General features: G+C 43.6%; 1 protein-coding gene across 1 annotated transcript in view; it reads right to left on the bottom strand.

The window, feature by feature from the left end:
* Nucleotides 1–6,000, bottom strand: part of DNAH7 (dynein axonemal heavy chain 7) — a 4,771,155-nt gene that overhangs the window by 4,568,136 nt on the left and 197,019 nt on the right. The window lies entirely within an intron of this gene.

The following is a 6,000-nucleotide window of genomic DNA, read 5'->3' as shown; positions in this document are numbered from 1 at the left end:
TTCAGGTCAATGTAATGATGTCACCAGAGTAAATGATGGCCATGGTATCACTCACCACCTGGCAAACAAATAACAGGCACCTGCCTTGTACTAGGAGCCCTCATATGAGCCTGCTGGCATGGTGTTCAGATGCAACAGGTGAAGAAATAAGTTTGTCACCGTGCTGCACTACATGGGAGCTCTTCCAAGTTTAGCATTTTGAGAAGTCATAGCCACTTGCTAGCTTGAAATAAGGAGGGAAGTAGTGGCTGAACCACATTGATAAATGTCACGGAAACCACAAGATGTGCATCAATGGGCAGCATGAAATCAAAAGGCAGTTTGATACCACTGTGTAGCAGATTAACCACAACAGATATGGACAGGGGTGGCAGATGTGTGCCCATCACAAATGGTAGGTTCTGCCAACAGCATACAAACAGTACAGTTCCATGGCAGTGCATCACTGACCACAACTCTGTTGTGACATTACACCCCTATAGGCAATTGTCTAGCTTTCCAAAGCATATGAGTGCATAGTTGTAGCACAGCTGCCCAGGCATACATAGACTGTACTACAGATTAAATTAAACAAGTGTGTATTTTATTTATGCACCACAGATTCCCATGCATATGCACAGGCAGTCACAGGCCTCAAAGCGATGAAGAGCCAGCACTGCACTGTACTATCTGTGTCACTAAGAAACATTTCAGAATTTCTTCATTAGCAAAAGTGCTCTGCTACGAGGCCAGTAAGACATCATTAAAAGCTATAGTTGCCATTGCAGTGCTCATTGCTTTATCAATACTGCAATGGGATAGCAAACATATATTTTAACAGACAATTGCGGTGTGCACACAGTTGAAACCAGTACTACAGCTGTTGTGGTATGTGGTCACAGGCCACTGGTAGATGAGGATGCAGAATGCGTTTACTAGCCAAAGTGGGCGGGGGCAATCAATTAAGCTGACAAAGGGTGCGAGAAAGAGGGCCATGGGCAGATAAGGCACACTTTCATCCCAAGCCCAAAAAATAAATTGCTGAATGAAAAATTGCTGAAGTAACCATGATGGTTCACCACACACAGAAAGGGAGGTGTTAGAAGGGTGTGGTGGTCCAGGCACACCCATTAAATGATTCAGATGTTAGATGTGTTCCTTGAGACGCATGTTGGTGTTGCTTAGACATGCACAGGTCCATAAAAATAGATCACAGGTTGCATGCAACAGCTCTCCCAAATGGACTACTGTAAGGATGTGGCCTGTGAAAGCACAGTATAGCAGGCATGCTACTTGTTTCAGCCACAGGTAAAGCATGGGTGGTGGACTGATGTACTTAATGGGTGAGACATCTGTGCCCTGACACTAACCCTAGGTGCATGTTCTCATGTACTGTACTAGAATGGTATCAAAACAGTGACAGTGGAAAATTTCATGCTAGCAGAGACAGAGGTGTACTGCAGGTTCTATGTGCGCATTGCAGGTGCATTCTAAACACATACAAGACTGACAGGGCCTTCCAGGACCACATATGGCAGGATTTGTGATGGATGTGAAAGTTGTAGCTGAAGCAGATCATAACAGGTCCACCAAAGGATCAACATGATACCTCATACCCTCATGAAAGCTCAAGTCACTGTAAATGAGAGAATGGGCACAGTGGAAGGTTTGCCATCACAGACCCAGCACCACCAATGCCACAGAAGAGTTCTTAGTGTCCCTGGTTTAGGACTATGATATCTGTTGGAGATCTGGATGGGGGAGCTGGAATGCTGACAACATTATGTGTTCTGTCAAAGATGAACCAGGCAAGTATTACCATAAATCACTGGTAATGTCTGGGAAACACCAATGGCATGCACTTGCTGATGGTAAACATCACCATATCTATCTCCCACAGGCATGCCAAGGATGCATGCACTGCAGCATACACCACATATATGTTTATTCTGTGTATAATATGTTACCTGAAAAACTGTTGTAGCACTGGGATGTAGAACTGTCACATACCTGCAGCTACACACTACACATGCATGTTTATCTCTCTGTCTTCATTACAGAAGCAGTTGTGGGATTAGTTACAACAGAAGAGGACAGAAATTACCTCAGTGCAGCACCAGTGCCAAATAAGAATTTCAGTCACCTCATGGCATAGTGAAATAGCACAAGTGCCACTGTCAGCAGCAGTTACAGTGGGGGGCACCCCATCACCCACATCTACTGACACAGCTGTGTGCTGGGTCTGCAACCTAGCCATGCCACTACATTCCATGCTTTATTTCTGGCTGCCCAACATCTGGTCCATGGTTGTCACCTGTTCATGCAACAGCAGTGGGCAGCGATGTCACTGCAGAATGTAAAGACAGCACTAGGGGAGTGATGTGCAGGTGAATATCATTGCCATGACTCCTACTCAATGCCCAACCTAGATGTCACACTGAACATAAATCAATGGATGCACAGGTTGGTAATCCAGACACCAGTGCCTTAGAGTAGATTATTAGCATACTACCTGGTATATGTTACATACAATAGATCATACAATGCATGCATACATCTATGGCTCTCATGGACCAAGAGTGCACCATATGTTGGACTCATTGGAGAACCACTTTGCAGCTACTACATCCACCTTGGTGTACCACAGATCCGCCCATCATGGCTATCACCATACTTATGCATAGACAGCGCTCCACTGTCTGAGATGTCGGTATGCCAAACAGGAAAGTGTCCTTGGTATCACAAAGTGCCACATTGTCACTGCCAACTACTGGTGGTCAGCCTACAGTGGCATGATTGGGTCAGCCCTTAAGACTTTGCCTCCATGGTGATCCTCCACATTGCACTGTGAGACAGAAATGATCTAGCTGTTTCCAATCATCCTTGCTAGTGGGTGTAGCTAGCAGTGCTTCCATGAAGGGGACTCCCTTGTGGTTGAGCCTTTCCACAGTTAGCATCATTCTCACCTGTGGATCCACAACCTCTATCAGTTCTACATCTAAGCAGCACTCTTCCATGTGCTACAAATATGTCCCCCTGCATCAGTGCTGTGCAACCACTCTAAACTTCTTGCTATCTGTCCCCCACAGAAAGCTCCACCTTTTTAATATACACAATCTCCCCCAGTCATCAAGTTGTATAGCACAATAATTCTTCCACAATCCCAGGTCCCTCTCTCCCCACCTATGTAGCCACTGATCTCTATCACTGTGCCCCACCATATTTGTGTAAAAAATAACTGCCATGCTAACTCCTCTATATTATACAGGCTAAGCAGTGCATAATACACAGTGGCAGTCAATGGACTGTACTGCATAGGCCTGGATATACTATTGCATTCATCAGTTTTAATGTTTATTGTCTATTCTGGTTCATAGTTGTGGATCAGATGACATTTCTTTGCCAGTGCTACAGCATACTGTGCCTGTCTCAGCCTCAGGTTGGGTTCCCTTACAACCAGTTCCTCAAATGACTCCTCACTTGGCACTTTTTTCACTGCAGACTCCAGTCTGTCTGACCCTCTGATAGCAAACGCAATGCATTAGTTGTTTACAGTAGCACATCACCAGAAGAATCTTAGCAACAGGAATGGCTTTTAACACTCTGAACACAAACACAAGACACTGTTGTGGGCCTATGACAGTGCAGAGTTGTATGAAAGTTCAGCCATGCCGTGCAGACTGCATTATGGTGTCATGCGCAATGGATGTAGGGTGTATCCAGCATTACCTGGAAAACAGAAGAGTGTGCATCTTTATGAGTGGTCAGCATTCAGAATAATTGCTGCCTTGTTTCTTTAGTCTGGTAGTGAAACTGAATGCTCTTATTTTTCTCAAAACCAAAAATATCTCACAGTGCAAGTGGGTGTTTAAGACTGAGGTACTGATAGAATTGGGGTTTTGCCCATTCTCAGCTGTAATGCAGTTTTGGAGTTGGTATATATAACTAGCAGGGGGTGTGGGATGATGTAGGAGCTTGCCCCCCTTGCCAAAACAAGCACTTTTGATATTTTGGATTTCAATTTTGAGGCACTTCAATATTGTGCAGTTTCACTCATATCAATTGATGTTATGAACGTCGATGTTTTGGTCATTCAGTATTCTAACATAGATCAGGCAACCACATATGCTTCTCCATATGCTACATCATGATGTCAAAGAACTGTTATCGTATTCATGAGGCAGATGACTGTGAAATATCCACCTTGTTCCCTGATGGCTGCTGGAAGGTCATCTCTGCATGTAACTTAATGTCCACAGGGATTGGTATTCCATGCAACCCACATTTCATGTGAGGATGGCATGCCTACAAGCTCTGACCATACAATAACATTCAACTATGTCCCTATCAAAGAGCTGATGGTAGGTCAGGTGCAGCTGGATCTGATTGCACTGCAGAGCGATGGTGGTCACAGTAAAGAGTAGCTGGTGCAAGAGCAGCCCTAACAAATGCTGTTCAGCTAAAACAAATGTTGCTGCTACTAGTGTTTTTACACAGTCGATTGCTCTGTTTATTGAAAAATAATGGTGAACAATTTCAGTATCTGAAGTAGCTCATTGTTCTATTTTTATACATTTCTGAATAGCTTTGCCATGTTGTTTATCCTCATTTGCATTTCAAATTACCCTCATTTCCATAATGTTCTTCATTTGCATTTCATTTTGTGGTCACTTGCACAGGATGCTAACCATGCTATTTTCCCAGGTAGTGAGACTGTGCCACTTATGTCTCTTAATCTTACCTGCTCTGCATGTCAGTAGTCATTATGCTATTACATATAATGGAGTGTGAGAATTTGTTTCTGAATCCTGCCTTATGTACATAAAGTGAAATTGTCTCTATTTTAAACAATAGGGCATAAAACCATTAAAATACTTAAAATTATTTTTTTTCATTAAAATCAAGATGCAGTTGATCTTTTGGCTCTGAAGTTAGGCATATGACCATATAACATGTTATACATTCATAGACTGTTACTCGGTTAACAACCCAGGGGGCCTTTCTATTCTTAACCAAGTTTTTCCAAAAGAAGAGGGATACCCTGTATCCAAATATGATACTGAAGGCCAGGCATTTATAAGTCCAGGCATTTATAAGCTACTTCTGTCCACAGGAGACATGGGTGCCAGACCCGGTGTAAATTTCCTATTCCCCATCCAATGGTGTAGGTTGTGTTTTAACTAGGTAATAGACTAACCCATCTTAACATGGATGGGAAGCCTGCTCTACAGGACAGGCAGTCTCTGGGACACACATCTGTCTCTCCAGCATGTTCTGTTTATATCATACAAAATTCAAGTCCCTAGACCTTGTATTTCTGGTATTCTTTGACTTAAAAATATGTAAGAGATTCATAAGTGTGTGGTTTGTAGATGCCATATAAGCCAGGCATTGATCACCCTTCAGCAATCTGTTGTGGAATGGGTAGAGGGAAAGGGCTTTGAGGCACTCTGCAAAAGGCAGGTTTGTTATGGTTTGTATTCTTTTTATAAGGAAACTCTGAGGTTGCTCTAGTTGCCACATATGCCTGGTCAAGCACATACCAAAGGTTCACAGGTAGGTACTAGGCTATCGGCCCTAGGGCCCATACAAGCCTAGCCAAAAAATGTACCCTGGCTTTCGCCAACCAAGAAAATTATTTTCCTGTGCCCCTGTCGAGCAGAGCCACAGAAGTGATCCCCGGAAGCAGTACAGTGGGGGATAATAACCTTTTTGGATCTAGATGCCATGCCCTTACTCATAAGCTGCATAACTTAAAAGGATTTCCTCACCATTGTGGCCATGTGGTGGTTGAAGGTAAGGTTGACTACAGGCGTACCTAGATCCCTGACCACTGGGTCAACTCTTAGGGGCATAGTATCCACACAGTAATTAGCAGGGATGGCTGACTTCCCAAAGTGTACAAGTATGCATTTCTTAGCACTGAGTTTAAGACCATGGCTTTGGCACCATTTGTTAGTCAGAGATGGACCTTCTTGAAGAATGCTACAGTGTCTGCGGGGTGGTGGGGAGGTCAGTGAT

The sequence above is a fragment of the Protopterus annectens genome, chromosome 6.part0 (genome assembly GCF_019279795.1).
Source record: "Protopterus annectens isolate FY-2018-M chromosome 6.part0, PAN1.0, whole genome shotgun sequence".
NCBI lineage: Eukaryota > Metazoa > Chordata > Ceratodontiformes > Protopteridae > Protopterus > Protopterus annectens.
Note: the sequence above shows the minus strand (reverse complement) of the source record. Positions and strands in the feature narration are given on the sequence as shown.